Source organism: Dama dama, chromosome 24, assembly GCF_033118175.1.
Source record: "Dama dama isolate Ldn47 chromosome 24, ASM3311817v1, whole genome shotgun sequence".
NCBI classification, from domain to species: Eukaryota; Metazoa; Chordata; class Mammalia; order Artiodactyla; family Cervidae; genus Dama; species Dama dama.
The window spans coordinates 47,449,715-47,474,222 of record NC_083704.1 but is presented as its reverse complement, the minus strand read 5'-3'; the positions used below and the strand labels follow the sequence as shown (position 1 = coordinate 47,474,222).

General features: G+C 44.6%; 1 protein-coding gene and 1 non-coding gene across 11 annotated transcripts in view; one reads left to right on the top strand and one right to left on the bottom strand.

The window, feature by feature from the left end:
* ABHD6 (abhydrolase domain containing 6, acylglycerol lipase) overlaps positions 1-24,508 on the top strand; it is a 66,291-nt gene that overhangs the window by 11,154 nt on the left and 30,629 nt on the right. For 2 of the 10 annotated variants that reach the window (XM_061128258.1, XM_061128251.1), the window contains exons 1-2: positions 8,215-8,370; positions 21,138-21,202. The gene's annotated coding sequence lies outside the window, so the exon portion shown is untranslated. Of the gene's footprint in view, positions 1-8,214; positions 8,376-21,137; positions 21,203-24,508 lie in introns of those variants that run through there. The other 8 variants (XM_061128259.1, XM_061128252.1, XM_061128261.1 and 5 more) reach the window with 6 other exon arrangements.
* Positions 5,163-5,269, bottom strand: LOC133046376 (U6 spliceosomal RNA). The gene has a single exon (XR_009690505.1). It is a non-coding gene; the product is annotated as a U6 spliceosomal RNA (small nuclear RNA).

Sequence of the window (24,508 nt, the reverse complement as noted above, 5' to 3'; positions counted from 1 at the left end):
CTTTCTTAATATTTCTGGACTTAATGTTTTCCTTTGATTAAAGATTTCTTCCATTTCCTTAGTAATAAATTATATATTTTCTGTAGTTTAGAACTGACATATTTTGTTGTTGAATTGAACTCTTTGTCATTATATAGTGATCCTCTCCATTCTTAATAATTTTTTTTGTTAGTCTATGTTCAGTTCAGTCGCTCAGTTGTGTCCAACTCTTTGCAACCTTGTGGACTGCAGCTTGCCAGGCCTCCCTGTCCATCGCCAACTCCCAGAGCTTACTCAAACTCATGTCCAGTGAGTCAGTTATGCAATCCAACCATCTCATCCTTTGTTGTCCCCTTCTCCTCCTGCCTTCAATCTTTCCCAGCGTCAGGGTCTTTTCAATGAGTCAGTTCTTCGCATCAGGTGGCCAGAGTATTGGAGTTTCAGCTTCAGCATCAGTCCTTCCAATGAATATTCAGGACTGATTTCCTTTGGGATGGACTGATTGGATATTCTTGCAGTCCACAGGACTTTCAAGAGTCTTCTCCAATACCACAGTTCAAAAGCATCAATTCTTTGGCGCTCAGCTTTCTTTATAGTCCAACTGTCACATCCATACATGACTACTGGAAAAACCATAGCTTTGACTAGACAGACCTTTGTTGGCAAGGTAATGTCTCTGCTTTTTAATATGCTATTTAGGTTGGTCATAGCTTTTTTTCCAAGGAGCAAGCGTCTTTTAATTTCATGGCTGCAGTCACCACTTGCAGTGATTTTGGAGTATTAGTCTATGTTATCTAATACTAATTTAGCTACACTACCTGTTTTTTGGATAATGTTTGTCAGGTGTATAACTTTCCACACTTTTACTTCAACCTTTCCAAATTCCTGTTTTAGGAGTACCTCTTGAAACAATGCCTCTTAGACTTTTTTAACATTCAACTTGACAACTTCTGACTTTTAACTGATGTGTTAATTTATGTTTATTCTGATTATTAGTATATCTGGCCTTATTTTTACTATCTTTTTTTGGGGAGGAGTGTCACTTTTTAATATACTTCTTTTGGGTTGATTGGCGTTTATTTTTTTGTTGTTGACTTATGTCATTTTCCTCCTTCTATTGGTTCAAAAGATATATACGTATGTATGTACATATATAGATATATGTCTTACTTTAGTGAATACCACTGACTTTTTAACATACATTTAATAATGAAGGTGAAAATTAATGTACTAATTCACTTTCTACACAAATGCAAAGGCATTAGGATACTTTAACTTCAATTACCTTTTTTATGATTTATTGTTCCCAGCATTTTAGTTCTGACTTTGTGTTAAACGTACAAATTATATATGATTTTTGTTATCACTTTGTTTTCTACTGAGAGTGTTGTTTAAATTTGACTATATTTACCTATGTCTGCTCTAATATTTCTCTTTTCAGTTCAGTTCTTACTTGAGTCCAGTTTCTTCTTTCTGAAATGTATCTTAGAAGTTCAGTTAGTCGAGTCTTTCAGTTGTAAAATCACTTTGCTTTAATCTGTATCTCACTCTCATTCTTAAAATGGTGAGTATCCAATTCTCAGGTCTTTGAAGAGGTCATTCTACTGTTCTTTAGCTTGAAGTGTTGCCATTGAGAAATCTGCTATCTAATTCCTTTTTTGTGTGAGTAATCCTTTTTTTTCTTTCTTTTTTTAAAATCTACCTGCTTTTAAGGTCTTTTGTTTTTAGTGTTCGGCAGTTTCACTACTAAGTTTCTTGGTTTGGATTTCCTATTATTTATCCTGAATTATGTGTAGGCTTCCTACATCTATGGAGTCACATGTTTTTTGTGCTTTGGAAATTCTCAGTCATTACTGCTTCAAACTTTGCCTCTCTTTCCTTCTACTCTTCTTTGATGATTAAATGGATTTTTAGATCTTCTCAATCTATCCTGCATATTCCATATCTTTTTTCATATTTTTCATGTCATATCATTCTGTGCTGATATATCTGAGTAATTTCTCCAGAGATGTCTTCCAGATCAGCATATTTGGTTAATCATGACCTGTGAGAATACTGAGCGCTGTCTTACAGAGGGCATCCTTATTGGTGCTTGGAGTGAGGAAATACTGCTCCCCCAAGGCTGCTCTAAGCATTCGAGGGTCCTGAGAAATGTAGGCTCTGAGGTGCAGCGTCTTCAATTTCAAGCTCAAGGATTAGTCTCCCAGTATTGTTTATGGATCTGCTGTACATATTTGGTGTAGGGACAACCATGTATTTCACTTTTATTTACTACTCACTGCCCACTACTGTTTAGTGTTTTGAGAAAGGTGCCTCAGAATATCTGGCCTACTGTATGCTGAGATGCCATTTGAATTTTAAAAGCCTAAAGATGGCACTGCAAAATTTCACCATGTTTTTGGCATATTCCGAAACAATTTTGAACCCTGATTTTCTTTCCTTTGTTCAATTTAAAATTTAATGACAAGATTGGAGTTCTGTTTATCTAATTTTTTTTTAAATATCTAGGACGGAGAATTGGGGAGTTTCCATTAGAAAATTGCTTCCAGTCTGAAATTGTCAGATGAAAGAAAGTTGGGCCACTGTTGTTTAACCTTCTATGAATCCACTGAGCTGTGATGTTATGCAGTCTTGATTGCTTCATCTTGCCCATAAACACATAATAAACTGTTTTGTCCAAAGTCTGTAAACAATTCCCACAGCAGTCTTCAGATCTGCTCATGCTAGTAATTGTTGAAATATCCTTCCTTTGTGTTTATATGGTGGACCCACATGAGCTCTTAGTAGTTACCTCCTTTGTTTCAGTTTCATAATCAACCACAGAATTTTGCTAGAAATCAACACCAAGCCTCTCGGTCTCTAGATTTCTGTATCACTCTCTGTATTTGAAGTAGGACCCCTTACTCTAATTAGTCTTCTGGCATGACTTACTGAAGACCACTGAATATGTTTCTGAGATCATATCTAAATATCCTTTTAATTCCCTGGGCAGTAATTTCTTTTGATCCCATGACTGGGACTGATTTTTCAGGTTGTTGGGTGTTCTTTCCATGTCTTTTTTTCCTATCCCGGGCTTGGTTTCCCTCTTTGTGATGTTCTAACCTGATCACATGGAAGTATTCTGCTGTGATGATTAAGTAAACAGGAACTGGTAGCTTTGCTTTCCCTTTGCCATCTGTTAGTATTACATGTGCTCAGTTCCTTTTTAAAATTCATCTTCTTGATCTAAATCTGCTTTTAAATGAAACTTTTCGTTGGCATTCCAGTCTCAACTATTTTGAGTATTAGTTTCTCTTGCTTTTTCTTAATCTTTTGGAAAATTTCTATCATTTTCTAACTTATACAGAGGTATTTGGAAAATCTGGGCCAGAGGGCTAATTGTGTAGTGTTGGGGAGGAAGAAAATTTTCTCTACCCTTCTAAGTTCTTCTTGCTGGTCTAATAATTAAATCGACATGAAATATATTAACAGAGGAAAATCAAACAAAGTTTAATAACATGTATATACGGGAGAGACCCAGGAGAACTGAGTAACTTGCCAACATGGCCAGAACCCTCATCTTGAATATCGTCTTTGGCTAAAGAGAACAGAGAATATTTGGAGGCAGTGGTTTGGGACTTGAAAGGGGAGAAGGCAAGTCACAAGAAGATGGGAAAGCAAGTGTTTGGTAAATAGGTATTTGTTGGGCCAGGCAGAGACAGTGAACACAGAGTGGAGTCTTAAGATATGTCTGATGATAACTCTATCCTGGGAACAGGCCTGTTACCTGAGTTCTTTAGGAGGAGCTAAGGGGGAGGTAAAAAGAAAAATTTCCTGAGTCTTCTGTCTCTTAAAAGTAATCAACCTAAATTAATCCTCGTGCCAAAGAGACATATTATGGAGTGGCAAATTTTGCTCCCCTATAGCAGTCACACTGTTGTCTTAATCCTTCTTTCCACGATCATATGCTACATTCTGACATATGTTGACTTGTCTCATGATATAATTTCCTGAACTCTTTCATTGATCTATAATAACTCATCCTGTAATTTATACTAGAGTCAAAATGTATGCCCTACAAGTTTGGTCCTATGCATAAACAGATACTTGACAATTACTTAAGTTACAAATAAATGTATAAACAGTATTTTGAATTGTTTGTAAAGATTTTTTTTTTTGCCTAAAAATTTCATAAATTTCTAGATATAAGCTCTTCTAAGGTGAGACTTTGCCATATATTTCAAAACCAATCCCATTACTAGTTATGGCAGTAGGCATCTTAGTGGTTAGGACATAGACTGCATTCAGATATACACAACTTGGTTTGGATTCTGGCAGTATCACTTATTAGCAGAGTGATCATGGGTAGATTCACCTCTTTGAGTCTCAGTTTCCTCAAATGAGGCTCATTTTCCTTTAAAATGAGGCTAGTAATAGTACCCACCTCATAAGACTGTTGGGATAGTTCATTGAGATAATATATGTAAAGCGCTTGAGCACAAAGTGAGACACTCAGGAAGAGCTCAGCACGTGATCGCTGATTCTTATTTGCCTGCTCTGTGCCAGTCATCATGCTGGCCCCTGGGGAGATGGAGATGGACAAGGATTCCACAGTCAGTGGAGTCAGGAGTCACTGAAATGAGTAAATACAGCATCATTTACAATGTGCTGCAGGGATATGGGTGATGAACTCGTTCTTTTTTGCATAGGTAATCTGGGAAGACTGCTTCGAGGTGATGACATATGAATGGCATATTGTGCAGGGGGCTCAGTGGTTGGCTTGCAGATGCCGTGTGGTAAATTTTTGGAGACTGGATTGTGCTCATTGGCCATAGACCCAGGGATGCTGTCTAGCTGATATCCATATACATGTGGTATCATATATTTTTCATTTTTCTCCTATGTATATTTCCATATGGTATAGTATGTAAGTCTCAACCATGTTGCATTTGTACTTGGCCCAAATTTGTACCTATTGTTCCTCATAATTCCACCATAGCTTGTGTTTAATCCTTGATTGGATTGTTACTAATATTTCATCTTATTAAAGATAAAGTCCTTGGGGGCAGGAAGTGTTCACCCAGAGAGTACACAGCATGTAGTAGGTCCTTGGTAATGTTTGATGAATGAATGAACTTCTTTGACTGCTGACCCCACTGCTGGTTATGGTATCTTTTTTTTTTTTTTGTATAATTTTTTTTTTTTTTAATATGGAATGCTTCACGAATTTGCGTATCATCCTTTCGCAGGGGCCATGCTAATCTTCTCTGTACCATTCCAATTTTAGTATATGTGCTGCCGAAGCGAGCACTGGTTATGGTATCTTGAGTGAGTCTCTTAACCCCTCAGAGCTCTACCTGTAAAGTGGGTTGGCATATCTCCCAGGGTGATTGTGAGGACTAAGTGATGTGATGCCCAGTGCCCAGTCAGTAATAAGCGTGCATAAACAGTGGTGACCATCAGCATCACTCCGTTCTGACTGGCATGCCGCTGACTCCAGGGGCTTTCCATAGACTGCATGGCAGAGTGAAGCCTGGGGCCGTTTGCTGCACCTGCTGGCAGAGGAGAGGTTTCTGAACTCTTTCCTAATGCTGGGATGAGACCTATCAGGTAATAAGGAGTTTATACTGAACATGACTGAAGGGGCCTTTTGGAACCTGGATGGCCCCTTGGATTGCTCCCTGTCCTCCCACCCACTCTTGATTCCTCCGTGAGTGTTCAGGGGTGTTACTGACTTGGGGAGCGACCACACATGAGTTCCCTCCTCTCCTCCTGCCTCCTGAGCTTCACTGTGAAATGGAAGCTATTTAAGACTTCTCTCCTGTCAGTCACCAGGTGGAGAGGAGTCACAGAGAAGGTGACTCCCATCTGGGGCTCAGTGTATCGAAATATAAAACTCTGGGGAAGAAAGCCTCTCTGAATATAGAAACTGCAGACCCTAGGAGGCCTCTGGGGCCACAAACTATGAATTAGAAGAAAGATAACTTACCCATTTTTAAGGTTTTGGAGAGGAAAAAACATTAAATTTAAGCTATAAGTGTTTTTACGTGTTCAGACCCACCAAGTGAAGCTTATTGGTGGTTTCATGGGACCTTCCAGGAAGTCATCCATAAATTTTATTCCCTTATTTATTCATTCAGCCCCTCAGCAGCTGTTTGGTGAATGCTCCCTGAGCCTGAGATTTGCTAATAAATGGTGAGTGAGGATTAAAGTCAGTTTTAGTCCTTGCTGCCTCTCTGAACCTGTTCTGAGGGTGTTGAAGGACTGCTAGCTTGGAAAGACTTTGGCAGTGAGGAGAACTAAGGCCAGAGAAGGTACACGGCCTTTGATGAGTAAATTGTCCCCAAAGCTCTGAGAACAGTTCCATGAAGCAGGTCAGATGCAACTCTTGAAGTCCGAGTGATGAGGTGTCCAACATGCTCCAGCCCCAGCCAGGGAGATTGTCCCATACTCTGGATGCATTCCAGCAGCCCTGACAGGCAGACTTTACAGGGCTTCCAGTGGCCTTGGAGATTCCTCTTTGCTACATTTCTGGTGCTTCTCATCTGTGTCCCATTCTTAAAACTCAAGACCTGACCAACTCAGCCAGGTTTTGCCAGGTTGGCAGGCCCAAGGCTGCCTTTGTGGTAGAGTTAAATGGCCGAGAAAGTCCTGCTGGGTACTGGTCCCACGTAGGTCTGGAGCAAGAAGCAGGCAAGCCAGGGACTCAGTACAGTAGGGAGACACCTCTGCTGCTGCCACTGCGTGCGTGCGCATGCGCGCACACACACACACACACACACAGGCTCAGCACATAGTAAGTGTTCAGTAAATATTTGTGAAATGAATGAATAAGTACTTTGATGGAAGGAGCCCACAGTATAGTGTGGGTCCAAAGGGAATTTAAGGAAGGCTTCCTGGAGGAAGTGGCATTTAAATTGAGGTATGGAAAAGAGGTCCTGATGGGGGGAAAGACTGAGGGCAGAAGAAGAAAAGGATGTCAGAGGGTGAGATGACTGGATGGCATCACGGATGCAATGGACAGGAACTTGGGCAAACTTTGCAAGTTGGTGAGGGACAGAGAGGCCTGGCATGCTACAGTCCATGGGGTCACAAAGAGTCAGGCACAACTGGGCAACTGAACAACATGGAAAAGAGGAAGGCGTAGCCAGGCCAAGTGGGAAAGGATGAGAGTTCTTGGGGTAGAGTTCAGCCCCAGTGCCCCTGGGGTGCTAGCAAATGCTGCTGAGGGGGTAAACTGAGGCTAGATGTTCAAAAACCTAGGCTTGGTGGCAGATAAACTAGACAGAAACAGTATTTGAATTTTAATGGGTGATGACTTTTATACACTCCTTCCTTTTTTTTTTTTTTTTTTTTTTTTGCCTAGTGAGGTTTAATTGTCCTTAAATGAAGAAATGGCGATAGCGGGGATTTAACCCATGCTTGAAAAGTTTATAAGATGGTCATATTTGCACTCAAGAACTTTGAAGCTAGATGATCTAGGGTTGGGATTCCCAGTTCTGTGCTTTACAGGCAAGTTCCTTGTCCCAGAAAAGCACAGTGCCCACCTCACAGCATCAAATGGGATGACCCACATAGGGCACGGTTACTTTGCTTGCCTGTGAACTTGTCTGTCCCTTCAAGCCCTTCCAAGGTAGAGATCCAGCCTGAGTCACTGCGGGTGCGGTGCCCAGCAATGCTAGGCACACAATAGGTGCTCAGTAAAACAGCTCAGCGGTAAAGAATCAGCCTACAAGGCAGGAGACAGGGGAGGTGTAGGTTCGACCCCTGGGTTGGAAAAGGAAATGGCAACCCACTCCAGTATTCTTGCCTGGGAAGTCCCATGGACAAAGGAGCCTGGCGCGCTACAGTCCATAGAGTCTCAAAGAGTCGGACAAAACTGAGCGACTTAAGCAAGCAAAATAAACAATGCCGCGAAGGATTCTGTGGAAGTGTGTGTGGCCCTTTGGGTTCCAGCCCTCCCCCAGGCCCCAGTCAAAGCTTTGGGGCCGAGGCCTGGGTGATTGAGTTCTGCCACCCCTTCCCCTTCCCCGGCACCTGGCGCTGCAAAGGGAACACGGTAGGCGCTCTAGGATGTCTAGAGACAGGTTGGTGGGATCGGGTAGTGTCAAATACCAACTTTATCCTCCGGGCTTTACCCTATGACCCGGGGATGCCAAGGAGCTAGGAGTTCTCGCCCCGAGCCTCCAAGACGGAACCCGGCAGCCTGGGAGCAGCGCAGGGGCGGAGCCGGCTTTTCTGTCGGAGGACGTAGGCCCGCGCACCGCGCCTTTAAGGCGACCAGCCGAGCCGGCCCAGGAGCTGAGAGCCGGTGCCGGCGGAAGGGTGAGCGCATCTGCAGGACCTGAGCTGGGGGCCAGGACCGAGGAAAGGAGTCTGGATAGTGCAGGGGTTCCAGACGGCTGAGGTCAGGTGAGGTGAGCGCCGGTCGGTGTGGGAGGCGAGGGGGGTGGTGGTGCTCATTTAGGAAGGACTATCCCCGGACTCCCCCAATGGCCCCATGACCTACCCTACACTTCCGAGTTCGGATTGCCTAACCTCTCTCCAGAGGGCACGATGCGAAGAAGGGTTGGGGACCTGTACCTCTCTTTTTCCTCCGTTTCCCCCGCCCTAGCACCAGCCCCTGCGCGCTCCCTTTGAGCGCCTGGATAGGTTTGACATTCCTGAATCCCTGGTCCCTATTTCCTGGGGCCAGGCTGCCTGCTGCCCTAAGCACCCGGACAAGGTGAGGACTGGTCGGGGACTTGCACGCTTTCTATTCGGCCTCCCCGCTTCTTGCACCAGCCCCTAGGCGCCCCCTCCCCAACTGCCTCGATGGTTTGGAGGCTTCCTGCACCCGCGTTCCTCCCACTTTCTGGGGAAGGGCTACAGCTCAGCTGCCCCGCCAGCTGCTGTCATCGTCTCCATCCTGCCCCAGACAAGTGCACCCCTGAAGACCTTCCCAACCATAACTTACCTCCAGCAGCCTTTCAACTCTCCTTTCTCCACCCTCCTTCAGTTCCTTTGCATCCTCTCCTCCGCTCAACCCGCCGGTCAGGTTGCTGGTCCAACCACCCCAACCCCACCGCCCGGCATCCCCGGCATCCCCAGGGCTTCCTGGCCGTATTGGAAATGCGGATTGTGTAACGCAGGCTGCAGGGCAGAGCTCGCGCGGGCTGTGCACCCCTGAACCCGCAGAGGAGTAGAGGAGGCCAGGCTGAGGGAGGGAGGAAGAGGTTGTAGACTGAAAGGCTGTGCCAGCAGGCCACTGTATGAATCCTTTTCTGTGCCCGCGGGCCTGAGTGGTTAAGAAAAGATCTCACCCCTCAAGGCTCAGAAATCCCTAATGGCAGACTCCACCTGGCTGGGAGTTTAAAATAGCTTCTTATTAATAATAGCTGACATACAGTAAGCAAAAACAGGGTGTCAGGCCCCTTCCTAAGCACCTTAGAAAACCTTACCTGGTGAACTCCTACCAATAGCCCCATGTGAGGTAGGTGCCTCTACTGTGCCCATTTTTTAGAGGAGAAATGAGAGGGATTCAGAGGTGGGTCTCTCCCAGGACATACTGAGTCACTTCAAAGCCCCCATTCTGAACCACTGGGCTTACTTTGTTGTAACTAATAAATTTTTATCAACGACAGTTTTTAATACAGAAATTACATAAGTTAATAACCTGTGTCCCTAGCATAAATTAGTTTTTCTAAAATTAGGTTTTCGGACCAGCATGGGATCCTTGGTACCCTCTTTAAGGATATTGATGCCCAGAGAGAAGGGACTTGCATGAGGCCACACAGCCTGAAAGTGCCAGGACTGGGGTGCAAAACAGGTCCTGGAATGGCTAATTGGTACTTCCTGGGTTCTCTGACAGCTGCCTCAGCCCTTCAGTCTGGGATCTCGGAGACCCCGCCGCCCTCCCCCTCTGCATCGTGGTGTCTTCCTTTGCTCTAACCAAGTTAGTGAACACACGTTCCACCCTCTGCTGCCCTTCTTTAGCTTGTCACCTGCTCTGGGAACGCTCTTCCTGGAATCTCTAATGTCTAAATTGTCAAAAGTTCAGAAATAAGTAAAACCAATAATTACCAGAGTAGTAATTAGTAAGAATTTATTGTGCACACTCCAAAAAGACAAAACCAGGAGCGTTAAAACTAAAATAGTGGAACGAGGCTCAGGGATAAACTGTTTTAAAGCAGCTTCAGTTCAGTTCAGTTCAGTCACTCAGTTGTGTCCAAATCTTTGTGACCCCATGAACTGCAGCCTGCCAGGCCTCCCTGTTCATCACCAACTCCCAGAGTTTACCCAAACTCGTGTCCATTGCATTGGTGATGCCATCTAACCATCTCATCCTCTGTTGTCCCCTTCTCCTCCTGCCTTCAATCTTTCCCAACATCAGGGTCTTTTCAAATGAGTCAGCTCTTCGCATCAGGTGGCCAAAATATTGGAGTTTCAGCTTCAACATCAGTCCTTCCAATGAACACCCAGGACTGATTTCCTTTAGGATGGACTGGTTGGATCTCCTTGCAGTCCAAGGGACTCTCAAGAGTCTTCTCCAGCACCACAGTTCAAAAACATCAATTCTTCTGCGCTCAGCTTTCTTTATAGTCCAACTCTCACATCCATACATGACTACTGGAAAAACCATAGCTTTGACTAGACGGACTTTTGTTGACAAAGTAATGTCTCTGCTTCTTAATATGTTGTCTAGATTGGTCATAACTTTCCTTCCAAGGAGTAAGTGTCTTTTAATTTCATGGCTGCAATCACCATCTGCAGTAAAGCAGCTTACATAGTGAGAAAGCAGTGGTGGTTTATTCTTTACAGTAGTTGGTTATAATATTAGAATTTTCTTAAATAATAGGGAATTAGTCAATAGTTACCTCATATCAACCTTGGGAAACAGTTCAGATTTTGTATATGATTTCTAGGGACATGAGCAAGAACTGACATAAGTGAGTCTTCCAAAATAAGTTAAGCTTTGTGTGGCTACACTAGTATCATCTGCTCAGGGAATCTTCAAGGCTGGTCTCCCATTTGTTTTTGATTTAACAAAACATTACCTACCCCTTAGGGTCTAACTTGTCTGTACCCTTGAGAACACTCCCCTGATTTCTCCCCTGCTCCCAACTAAAATCTCTTTCTTTCTCCCTTGGGATGCTGTAGCTGGGATCCTACCACCTTCTGCTCCCATAGTGGTGTTTGGAAAGCTCTGCAGCATACATCTGCCTTGTCCTCTTGGGTGCCGTCGTGCTGGCAGGATTGCTGGTATTCCCCAAGACTCCTCTTCCCACCTGCCTGGTGAAGCCCCAGGACAGAGAGAGGTCCTTGGGGGATGGGGTGGTTTCTGAAGTAAGGATAAGTTCAGAATTTCTGAAGCCTGCAACCCCAAACTCCCTTCATTGAGCTGCAGCTGATCACAGGGAGAATGGCTCAGTGAGGTACTCAATGTTACAACTACATATTTGTTCATAACGCTGAGGGGTCCCACCAGAAAAATCAGAGAGACTGAGGTCCAAATCCCACTTCTACCACTGGGTAGCTTTGTGACTGTGGGCCAGTTACCTAACCTCTCTGAGCCTCAGCTTCTGGTAATAATACCTGCTTTAGAATGCAGTGGTGAGATTTAGATAAAGTAAAGCACAGGGCCCAGCATGTGATAAGCACTCAGTAAATACCTATTAGTGTGAAGAGTGACCACTACTTTGAATTGTTGGAGAATTATTAACTTATTACTGTATGGCTCATACTGATTCTGCTTAGCGATGGGTCAGAGGAGTTCAGGCCAAGAAGAGGTAAGCATTTTTTGTGCTCAGAAAGGCCTGCCTGTGAGAATGTCTTCAACTGCATATCATCCGTTGCCTTTTCAATGTGATAAATTGTCTATTTTTTAAGCTTTAAAAATTTATGAGCTTCTAGATCTGTGATGATCTGTGTTACCTAGAATGAATGCGTAATTGTGGTTTGTGCAGTTGTAAGTGATTATGAAACTTAATGATAGGAGGGAATTAAAAAAAAAAACCTAGAGATGACCTTGGTTTGCAGTGTGTGTGGTTGGTTCAGGCCTATCTTGGGAGTAAGAGGTTTGATTCAAAGGTTACCTGGGTTTGGAGAAAAGGAAAGCAAATGAATGCTTTATCCTAGTAGGCTAGTGAACTGCTCAGACTGTGGAAATCCACTTCCATGTGCCATATGCTTTTCCAGCTTCTGGTTATTCTGATAACTAGATCAGTCATTACAGTGGTGAGTGTTCAGAAGAAGAGGCGAGGAATGTCACCTTCAAAGCTAGTGTTTGGAATTCGATGGGAAGCTAGTTCTGCAGGTTTAAAAATTTTTTTATTTAAAAATTTCTCCTAAATTGATTCTTTACTGGAATATGTTAGGATCCCATTTGATAATTTAAGGACTATCGAGTTTAGATGTTGTAAGACATAAAGTCAGCACAATATTGTAGAGCTGTTATTCCCCCCCCCCACCAAAAAAAGACAAAGTTTTGTAAGTTTCACAGTTGTATGGAATTTAGCAGCTGTGCAACTTTTATTTCTATGACCCTGCAGGGACATAAGCACTTTTCATACTGTCCTTTATAGTGACCTCTAGCCACATATCGCTATTAAAGTTAAATTAATTCAAATTAAATGTACAGTTCTGTTCTTCAGTCACACTAGCCGCATTTCAAGTGCTCATGTGCCATGTGGCCAGCAGCTACCATATTAGGCAGAGCAAACAGAGAACATTTCTTTCTTCACAGAAAGTCCTATAGAAGGGACTTCCCTGGTGGTCCAGTGTTTAAGGCTGCGCTTCCTACATAGAGGGCCCTAGTTAGTTCCCTGGTGGGGGAGTTAAGATCCCACATGCCACGTGGTGTAGCCAAAAAAAAAAAAAAAAGTCCTATAGGATAGCACTGTTTAGATCTATAAGGCTATGGAAAAGTCATGTGATTATGGGGTTAAATTCCCTTCTTTCTGGCAAGTCATCTGCAGGCCAAGTAATCGAGTATGCAGAGAATGTTTTATTGTTGAGAATGAAGATGTTAACAAATCCCCTTAGCCTCCATTTTGGGTGAATGGCTCACTGGCTTTTAACACTGCCAGATTCAAAGGATGGGGGAGAAGGGAGAATCAAACGAAATGTCTCTGGGCAAGTGCATCTGGCTGCCTGTTAGAACCTCCTCTGACCTCTGCCCCAGTCAAGCTGAATCTAAATCCCTGAGGGTGGGGCCTAGGAATTCCAGGAATCTGTTTTTGTTTCTTTTTTTCAAGCTCCCTGGGGTATTGTGCAGCCAGGGTTGAGAGGCAAGGTATGTATATGGAATCCGGAAAGATGGTACGGATAATCCTGTTTGCAGGGCAGCAGAGGAGATGCTGACAGAAAGAATAGACTTGTGGTCAGGGAGAGGGTTAGATGACTTGAGAGAGTAGTATTGAAACATATGGGGCTTCCCTGGTGGCTCAGATGGTCAAGAATCCACCTGCAATGCAAGAGACCTGGGTTTGACCCTTGGGTCAGGAAGATCCGCTGGAGAAGGGAACGGCTGCCCACTCCAGTGTTCTGGCCTGGAGAATTCCATGGACAGAGGAGCATATACCTTACCATATGTAAAATAGATAACCAGTGGGGATTTGCTATATGATCCAGGGAACTCAAAGCCTATGCTCTGTGACAGCCTGGAGGGATGGGATGGAGAGGGAAGTGGGAGGAAGGTTTGCGAGGGAGGGGACATGTATATCTGTGGCTGGTTCATGTTGACGTATGGCAGAAACCAACACAATATTATAAAGTAATTATCCTCCAGTTTAAAATGCAAAAAAAAAAAAAGAACAGCTTCAAGACTGTGCCCTTAAAAAAAAATTCCTGAGCAAGAATTTTTCAAAGTAGATTTGGTAAGTGACTAAAAATGTTCCTCACTGATTAACTGCGGTAATAAAGATTGTAGTTGAGTGGGCTCACTTCCTGTAGAAGTGGGTCTCCACTGAGGGCAGCTTTACCCCTAGGGAGCATTTGGCACCATCTGGAGACATTTTTGCTTATCAAAACTTGGGGGCCTCTCTCCACTGATTAGTGGCAGGGGATACTGCTAATTACTCTCACAGTGCTTAGGAAGTGGATAGGAAAGCCCCTCACAACAAAGAATTAATCTGGCCCCAAATGTCACTTGTGCTATGATTGAGAAACCCTAATTGAGACATAGGGCCCCCTAGGGGCTTCCCAGATGGCGCTAGTGGTGAAGAATTCGCCTGCCAATGTAGGCGCGTGCAAGAGATGTGGGTTGGAAGATCCCCTGGAGCTTTAAAACGGCTCTTCACTCCAGTATTCAAGCCTGATATGTGATGAAGTTTGGGAACTGAGCTATGGGCTGGACTCTGGGAGTATAAAGATAGCGACAGAGAACTGCCTACTGATGAAGCATCTGAACAGACCTGGGCACAGCAGCAGTGCAGGGTGATGGAGGTGTATTTCTGAACACAAGTTCATGTGCACGATACACAGTGAGGACAAACAAACCGAAATGTCAGAGTTGGGAGCAGAGTAAATTTATTGCAGGGCCAAGCAAAGGGAACAGGTTCCTCCTCCCAGTGGTTTGAGGGGAGACGTTTTTAAAAGGCAAATTAGGGGTGAGGGCTGCGGTGTTTGTGGCTTTCTTCTGCTTGGTTGGTGGTGAGGTAAAAGCTGTGCTCCAGGAATCTTACACTCAGCAGGAAGTTACATCCTCAATCTGGGTGGGAGCCTTAGTTCCTACGGAAGAGATCGAAGAGACTGTTCTGTGTGTTCCTTGAGGAGGAACCAGGACCCTGCCCCAAGGCTGAACCTTTCTTTCTTGACTACTCCTCTGTTTCTGCAGCCCCTCTCTTCCCTGATTAGCACCTGTTTGAATCTGCCCTGTGGAGCTCAGGGAAAGTCAAGGAGGCTGAATGAAACCTATTTCCTACAGATACGGAGGGAGCGCAGAAAGGCTTTTGTGCCCAGGAGGGCCCCATAGGGTTTCAGTGGCATGGCTGTCTAGCTCCTCCCGGGAGAGCAGGCCAGTGCTTCCCAGCTGCGCAGCGAGTACGCATCACCCTCCAGTCCCTGCTTTGAGCAGTCTCCATGCATCATTTGATTTTGTCCCCACACTGAGGCTCCAAGAGGTTCTATGACTTGCCGAGGTCCCATAGCTGGTAGTGACAGAGCAGAGATGTGAACGTAGGTTATGGAACTGCACAGCTGACCCTCAGAGAAGCATTCACAGGTGGGGTGGTCCCAGGTGGCTCTGTGGTAAAGAATCCAGCTGCCAAGTAGGAAATGCGAGTTTGATCCCTGGGTTGGGAAGATGCCCTGAAGGAGGAAATGGCAGCTCATTCCAGTATTCTTGCCTGAGAAATCCCATGAACAGAGAAGCCCGGTGAGCTGCAGTCCATGGGGTCACAAAAGGGTCAGACATGGCGGAGCAACTGAACAACAACAACAACACGATGTTTTCCCAGCGGAGACTTGAAGGATGTAACCTCAAGTCCTCCAAGCAGGCGTGTGCTGGGCATAGGGGAGCCATTGTGCCGAAGCCCTGGGGGTGTGAAGGAGCATGCTGTGTCAGGATCGTAGCTCTCTCAGGAAAACAGGGGTCAGGATAAAAGAGGATGGCATGTGAAGGATGGGCAGGCTCCAGCTTGTCCATGGCCTTCCATGTCACGCTGTGGGCCACTGTGAGCCTCCAGTGGAATGGGGCAGAGGAAGTGAAGCGCTGTGTGCCATTGGGCAGCTTGCTTCAGCTCTCTGGGTCTCAGCTGCCCCTCTGAACTGGAGTCTCTAAAGCTACTGTGATGAGGAATGCTCGTTTTGTTAGCGACCATAATGAAGAAATAGCCCCCGGCGGCACTGGTGGGGCGGCGCTGTGATTCCTGGCTTGCCTGTTTGTCGCTTGGTATTCTACTAAGTGCCCCCCGAGGGATGGCGTGGTGACGCTAAAGTGCCGTGGCACGTGCTGAGATGAAGTAAGACTTGTCTTCAAGGAGCTTGCAGCCTAGTGCAGGGTGCAGCCAGTGTTTTCATATTACAGTAAAAGACATAGATCACAAATACTTGTTGGCATGGAGGAGGAAGTCAAGGTTACTGACCGCTGAGGGACTGAGGGAAGGTTAACTGAAGGAGATAACGCCTAGTTCTGCCAGAATGATTTGTTAGAAGATGGAGATAGATAGAGTGTATAGTTCAGATCAACAGAAAATGGGGAAGTGGAGAAAAATACAAAGTTAGTTCAGGTGCCCCCACCAGAGGGTCAGATTATCAGCTTGTCTGGTAACAAATTCCCCGGAGTTTCCAGGTTTTAGGGGGAACATGGCAGTTATAACAGGAATATATCCATTGATGGACTTGCCACTTACACACTTGGGTCCCACCCCATCATGCCTCCTCTCTTTTTAACCCTGGTGTCCAACCAGGCTCCTGGAGCATCCGTGTCTTAGTTATCTGTCCCTCCCAAGACATAAGGACATTTTACAAATATGAGACTTACCTTGAAAAGTGAAGTTATAACTGTTGACAGAGACAGAATTTCATGACATCACAGCAAGGGATGTTGAGGGGCTGCTTGACTGACTTGGCTGCTTGGAGATTGTAATGGGTGGGAGTCTGGCAATGTGAGACCTGTTAACTGATGAAGAGAAGGGAGGGACTTGAAGCTCAAAGGATTGGGAAGCCTCTGGGAAAGCTGTAAGTAAAATATTTTTGCAAAAATGTCCCCTGAATGATAGCACTGTGACAACCAGATGTGAAGTGGAAGGATTTAGCATACTCTTAAGGCAATCCGCATGAGATTAATTCTTTGTTCTAAGAATTAGCATAGGTGGCAGTTATTTTGTTCCATATTTGCTATTGATCTTAGAACTGACAGCTTTTGATTTTTACTTATTTGGATAGAATTCTAAACAAAACTGTGTTTTATTCTTAACTATGAAGTTTTTTCCTGATACTGATTTTCCCGAGTTACAGAGATCTCTGGGGAAGAGCTTCTGGTTAAGGAAGGTAGGGACCAGCTCACAAAGGGCTCTGAATGCTGGACCTCATGCTGGAAGCCAGAAATCTTCTCAGGATCAAAGTGTCCGCTGTTTATAAGAGAGCTCCTTTTTGTCTCACACCAGCTTTGTCCCTGCAGTTAGAAAATACTGTAGACCAACTTCCCTCCTTTAGAAATGTCAGAACCCTCTGTAATCTCCTTGCTTTTCCTTTTTTAAAAAAATAGTCTTTTAAGCATACTTTTTAATTGGATGATGATTGTTTTACAGTGTTGTGTTGGTTTCTGACATACAACAACTCAAATCAGTCATAACTGTATATATCCTCCCTCTTAAGCCTCCCTCCCATCCCCACCCCGCTTTTCCTCTTGACTTCAGAGCACAGCTTCGAGAAATGGGAGAGTGTTTTGGGGATCTGAGGTTCTATTTCAGGCCTCTGCCACTACATACCCATATTGAGGGCTATTTTAATTTCTTTTAGTCATGTGAAAGATAGTCACTTCTGTAATGCTCTTTCTAGCACTTTACCTTTGAGAATTGACCTCAGCCAAGGACAGTGCATACACTGGCACTAATTCGTAGAGAAGTGTTCGAATGAACGCTTGTTCCAGGCTCCCCAAGAGCCTGAAGACTTGGGTCCTTAGAGGTAAAGGATCAAGTGGCTTTTGGCTTCTCTTTTATCCAGTGAGAGACTGGCTTGTATCCCCGTAGGGTTGCCTGGCTTAAAGCATGTTTTCGGGCAGGTGGTTATTTTAGACTGTCACCACAGCTGCATCTTGACCCCAGAGGCTGATGCTTTGAAGGTGCTGGGCTAGCTCAGGGCACATGGCGCATGTTTCATTGCCTTGTCTCTTCGCCAGTACGATTTTTTAGAAGATATACCACAGGGTATATAAGCTGCCTGCCTTCCAGCTGAGCCCCTGATTGATGTGGCAGCCTCTCCTCCGGCTGTGCCCCTTCTCCCGAGGATTGAGTAGCAGGATTTTCCAGTTCTCTGACCCTCTGTCCACAGGCCCCGTGTGGCTCGGCCTAGTTTCCTTGGCCATAGTGCTGCCCGAGGTGGTAGAAGCAAGGGAGGGGACCATGGGCTTGGCTGGTTCTTAAAGCAAAAACCCCCATGGGGAATCAGGTGCTAGTGATTTGGTACAGAGCAAAGGTACCAGTACCTTTCCCAGGACTATAAAGGAGATAGAATTTCTGTGACTGTTAAGCATGTGAAACGTGACTAGTGCAGCTGAAGAACTGATTTTTATATTTTACTCAGTTTCGATCAGTTTAAATTTAAACAGCCATCATGTGGCTAATGGCTACTGTATTGGACTGTGTAGGGTAGACCATTGCATTTGAGGAGTTTATATTTTTTATTTTGTTTTTTAAAAGTTGATTATTCTTGGCTCTGCCGGGTCTTTGTTGCTGCGTGGGCTTTTCTCTAGTTGCAGTGAGCACTGCTCTTTAGCTTGGGTGTGCAGTCTTCTCATTGTGGTGGCTTCTCCTGTTGCACACAAGCCCTAGGGGTACAGGCTTCAGTGGTTGCAGCACATGGAATTGGTAGTTGTGGCTCCCGGGTTCTGGAGCGTATAGTTGTGCATGGGCTTAGTTGATCCTTGGCCTGCAGGGATCTTCCCAGACCAGGGATCAAACCTGAGATCCCTGCAGGGATCTCCTGCATTGGCAGGGGGATTCTTTACCACAGAGCCACCATGGAAGCCCCATGTCGTATTTTTTAATTAAAGAGGGAAAACCTTGTACACGCACATGGTAGCAACTCAAGAGGTGTGATTCATGTCAGTGAAAAGTCTCCCTCATCTCCACCCCAGCCTCTCAGCTTCCCTTCCCCGCCCCACTCGTGTGGTTCTCAGCTGCTTCTGCATCCATTCAGAAACGCTTTACACGTACATAAGCAACAACACGCATATTTTTCTCTCTTTCTCACAATGCAAGAGATGTTATCCTACCCATTCTCTTCTGGTCCTTGCTTTTTTAAGTTAACAATGTACCTTGGAGGTCATTAGCCACAGAGACAAAGAGAACTGACAGCTTCCCTGGTGGCTCAGGCAGTAAAGCGTCTGCCTGCAATGCAGGAGACCTGGGTTCAATGCCTGGGTCAGGAAGATCCCCTGGAGAAGGAAATGGCAACCCACTCCAGTATTCTAGCCTGGAAAATCCCAAGGATGGAGGAGCCTGGTAGGCTATAGTCCACGGGGTCCCAAAGAGTCGGACATGACTGAGCCACTTCACTTCACTTCATTATTTTAATGGCTTATATATATAATTATTGTCTGGAAGTGCTCAGCCTATTTATTTCACTTTATGCCCAACCTGTAATATGTAATGGCTTATATTAGTTTTATTTGCATTTAATGACTATACACTATAACTTGTTTATAAAGTTGTACCATCATTTACTTAACATGTCCCTTATGAGTGGGCATGCAAGTTCCATGTTTTTTGACATGATAAGTAATACTATAACAAATAACCCTGCACAAACTTATTCTCACATATGTTCAGGTATGAGCATAAATAAATTCCTGGAAATTAGAGATGATTAGAGATGATTTGATCAAAGGTATGTGTATTTTACATTGCTGCAGGTTTTTCCAAAATGCCATCTGTAGATTTTGTTGATGGGAATGTAAATTTATATGTTGCTGAGGGCAACCCTACAGCCCCAGCAAAACTGTCTGTTGTTACACTTTTTGTTGTGGTAAACAGAGATCACCATCACCTTGGAGGTTTAATTTGTATTTCTCTTGTAAATGAGGTTAAGATTGAGCATCTTTTTAGCTAAGAGTCATTTGTATTTCCTTCCTGTTCAATTATCTGTTCAGATCTTTTGCCCATTTTTCTATTGGATTCTGTTGTTTTTATTGATTTGTAGGAACCCTTTATTAGTCTGTTGCCTGATAATGTATCAACAGATTTTAATCCTGTTCATGCTATCCCTTTCCATGGGTCATTTAAAAAGATTTTTATGCAGTCAGCTTATTAATCTTTATGTTATGGCCTCTAGATTTTATATCTTACTGAGAAAGATTTTTTCAGAGTTCTCATGTTTTCTTCTAGAACTTTCATACTTCCCCCCCCCCCCTTTTGTTTAACTCTTTGATCCCTCTGGAATAATTCAGGGGTTTTGTGGATTTACATTCCATTACCCATCTGCCCGTCTCCTCATTTTTCTGCTGTGGTGCCTTGGTCAGCATCTCTGCACAGTCCAGCCCTGCTTTGGCGCTTTGTAGTCCCCTCTTGTTTGCCATTCTAGTAGAAATATTGTATTCATTTGCCCATTGGTTGCCAGCTTCCTCTCTTTTTTTCTGAGTAGAGCTTTTAGGTAGCCCTAACCCCAGACAGTTTTCCAACGAAGGTCCGTCTAGTCAAAGCTATGCTTTTTCCAGTAGTCATGTATGGATGTGAGAGTTAGAAAGCTGAGCGCCAAAGAATTTATGCTTTTGAACTGTGGTGTTGGAGACTCTTGGACTGCAAGGAGATCCAACCAATCCATCCTAAAGGAAATCAGTCCTGAATATTCATTGGAAGGACTGATGCTGAAGCTGAAACTTCAATAGTCAGGCCATCTGATGTGAAAAACTGACTCATTTGAAAAACCCTGATGCTGGGAAAGATTGAAGGCAGGAGGAGAAGGGGACGACAGAGGATGAGATGGTTGGATGGCATCACTGACTCAATGGACATGAGTTTGAGCAAGCTTGGGGAGTTGGTGATGATCAGGGAAGCCTAGCGTGCTGCAGTCCGTGGGGTTGTGAAGAGCTGGACACGACTGAGCAACTGAACCGAACCCCAGACAGAGAGGGGAGTTTTAATCTTTGTTTGAAGGTCTTAGTTAAGTTTGAAGCCTCCAGAAGCCCCTCTCACCCAAGCATGCCTGTTTCCCTTATTGCCTCTCTCATTTGTGCAACATAGTAATCACCAGCTCAGTCCCACACTTTGTCTTCATCACAGAATGCTTCTTCAACTTTCATGGCCTCCTGGCTAGGCTATTTATCTCACATGCCCTGCCTGTCCTTTGTACAGGTTGCTTAACTGGGGGAAATGACCCGAACCAGAGGCAGCTTTAAAACCATAGGATATTTGCACTTTGTCCTTGCAAAGGAGAACAGGCTCTGCCTCAAGCAAGGCTGGCATTATTGCCAACTGTTAGCACTTAATTCATATTCTCTGATATGATATGCTTTGTCATTTTCTTACTTGTGATTCCAGAGTCTCCTTTTCAGCTTCTGCCGGAGCCAGTAGCAGTTGGGAAAGAAGGCTGTGCTCTTTGAAGAGTGAGTATGGGTTTTTCACATCATAGGTTGCAAAAAAAAAAGAAAAGAAACAGCCCTTAATGTGATGGGAGCTACTCTGTAAGCTCCCTGGCAGCCTTCTTCAGGCCAGCCTCTTAGCAGGCAGGGTGTTCGCTAGTTGAGTAGGTCTGGTGGGAGTGGATTGGAACCAAAAATTTTTTGTTTTGCTTTTCTTTTTCTGACTGAGCTGGGTCTTCATTACTGTGCACAGGCTTGGTTGCTCCACAGCATGTGAAATCCTCCCAGACCAGGGATCAAATCTGTGTCCTCTGCATTGGCAGGCAGATTCTTATCCCCTGTACCCGCAAGGAAGTTCCCCCCTGAATATTTTTAAAGCTCAAGATATGTATCCAAACCCCACCCCCTACTCCTCTCTCAGATACTGTGCTGGGAGCAGGGCTCTGAGTCTGAAGGGAGTCAGAAGACCTGGGCCTCTGGGCAGCGGGATGCTTTCCTGGGGAGAGTAACACTTGAATCAGTCCTGAAGGCAGAGAGGAGTTCATCAGGCGGGCGGGCGGGAGAGCGCTTGCCCCACACGAAGTGGGCAGCATGAGAAAGACGAGGCCTGAGGCGCTGTGGGTGCTGAGGTGTGAGGCCGGGAAGTTGAGTTGGGATCATAAGGGTGGTCAGCATTTACACTAGATGAGAGGCCCCAGTCCCTGGTGTGGACTACGAAGATTCTTCTGGCAGCTGGTAACAACTGAATGGGGTATGACAGAGCAGCCTTCACAGAAACGGGAGCAAGGAGAGATGAGGACCCAGGCCTGGTAGGGTGGTTGAGGGAACTGGGATCTGACTCATATGAACTCTCACATCTGGTGGGAATGTTTCCTCCCTTGAGACATTCCTAGTAAATGTTAAGCCAAAGGAATTGGTTGTAAGGGGCTTTCGTGGCCGTAACCCCCAAAAACTGTGCTGTCCAACACACTAGCTGTTATTCATATGTGACTGTCAAGGATTTAATGACATGATGGACATGACTGAAGGACTGAACTTTGAATTTTATTTACTTAATTGAAATGTAAATAGCCATATATAAACAGTGCAGTTTGTCTAGACTCAGATGAGTTGCCTTCAGTGCTGACATCTCCTGGCCATCGTATGACAGGAGTGATGAGCAAGGAGGAAGAGTGAAAGATACGTCAGTCTGGGAGGCCAGACTGGTGGGGACACTGTCGGCAGAAATCAGCAAGTCAGGAGAAGAAGGAGAGATGCCTCTGGGACATTGTAGGACTTTTGCATCGTGGAGATAGTCAAGCAGGCTTTTGGAAAAGTCTGGAAGGAGGTCCTGGCCAGAAATGTTGACTTTTTGCCTTTCCTGGTAGTAGTGGAGAGTATAGATATGGTGAATTCTTCAAGGAAGACAATGAAGAGTGTATCATGGGACTGTTCAGCAGGGAGAGTAAGGAGAGCATCATGGGAATATCCGGGGGGAGAGGGAGCAGAGAATTTTAGGAACCAGGCCAAGCATGCTCATAGCATGGCTTGTTTATACATCAGGGCTGCCAGAGCTGCAGAGTACAGAGGAAGAGTGGGCTTAGCCAGAGTGAAGGGGAGACGAGGCCAGGAGGAGAAAGGTGAGCATCTCATGGCAATGATCCCAGGGTCATGCCACGCTTTCAGTGATGGACTGGACAAGCTTAACTGCTTCCTTGGAACGTTATGGAGGAGACAGATATGACAAGGAGTGTGAACTGCTTGTGTCTCTAATTATTTTCTCTCTTCAATCCTGGGACTTCCACACAAGCGAGTCTTAGTGCCTTTATGTTTTTTTTTAGCTATTGATCATTACTGATAGATTTGAGAAACTGGTTTATCTTTACAAGAGTCTAGTTTCAACAGCTGGCATTTTATACTCAGATTTCTAGAGTATATTCTTTGGAAAGAATTTTCATATTGCAGAATTAAAAAAAATTATAAGCAGCACTGGTCAGTTTTTAAAAGACACCAGTAAGAATAAGGAGATAACTTGTTAACTTACAAAGTTAGCATGTTACTTGCTCTCAGGATACTTCTGGAGAAGTACAAAGAATGTCAAAGGGGACAGTGAACTCTGTGCCTTTTATGTAACTGATGCACAATAAATATCTGCTTAGTAAGTGCTGAGAGAAGGCAAAGAACCAGACACACCTGCAGGACTGGATTGAAATGCAGCCCATGCCACGTACCAGTTAGGTGACCTTGGGGGTATTTGTTAACTTCTTTAATCTTTATTCCTCCATCTTGAAGGTGGGAGAAGTGCTTCCTACTCTCAGCATTGTGGGGGAAAAAATGAGAGGATGTATATAAACCATCTACACAGAACCTGGCATGCGATAGTCCCTTAGTACTTGGAGGCTGTTGCTTTTCTGTCGTTGGCTATGGTGGTAGTGACCATGGTCATTATTTTTGCTATTTTGTTGTTCAGTCACTTAGTCATGTTCCAACTCTTTGTGACCCCATGGACTGCAGCATGCCAGGCTTCCCTGTCCATCACCAACTCCCGGAGCTTGCTCAAACTCACGTCCATTGAGTCGGTGATGCCATCCAACCATGTCATCTTCTTTCGTCCCCTTCTCTTCCTGCCTTCAATCTTTCCTAGCATCAGGGTCTTTTCCAATGAGTCAGGGCTTCGCATCTGGTGGCCAAAGTATTTTTGCTATAGTTTTTTAAAAAAAATCCTTATTTTGAAGAGATCACAGGACATTAGTTTGTCAAGTCTGATGGACTATGAGTAGATGTCTAGGAGAAGGCAAGATTCTGTGAAAGTGTTTTATATTCTGTGTTTGGAATTTTGCTTTATATCTTAAGATTTAACATGTCAGAACTTGGACGGGTTTTAAAGGTCAGTGAGTACGTTAAAAGACAACTGTGACACATTACGCCTAACCTCTCACCCCAGACTAAACTTGGGAACTTGAGTCCAGATGTTTATCTGAGTCTGATTAATCTTTGTCCCTGCATTCAGAGATAAAGGCCTCAAATGCACAACTTAGATGATACCAGGGGAAGGCCACATGGCAGGCTCAGGTCTCTGGGTGAGAGTGTGTTACCCTGCCTCATGCCATAAAGGTGAGCTCTCCTTCCCGCGGTCCCTTGTTTCAGACTGCTGCAGAGCCGCTAAAATCACTGTCTTTAAGTGTTGGGATCCTCACCTGATGCACCAGATATGTAAAGCGAGTGCATTTTTCTTTTTCAATCTATTCAAGTGTTATCAAATACTCAAACATTACCAAGCACCAAGTATTAATATTTCCCAGATACTGTTTTAGGTTCCAGGGAGAATGTAACAGGAAATAAGATTCTCCT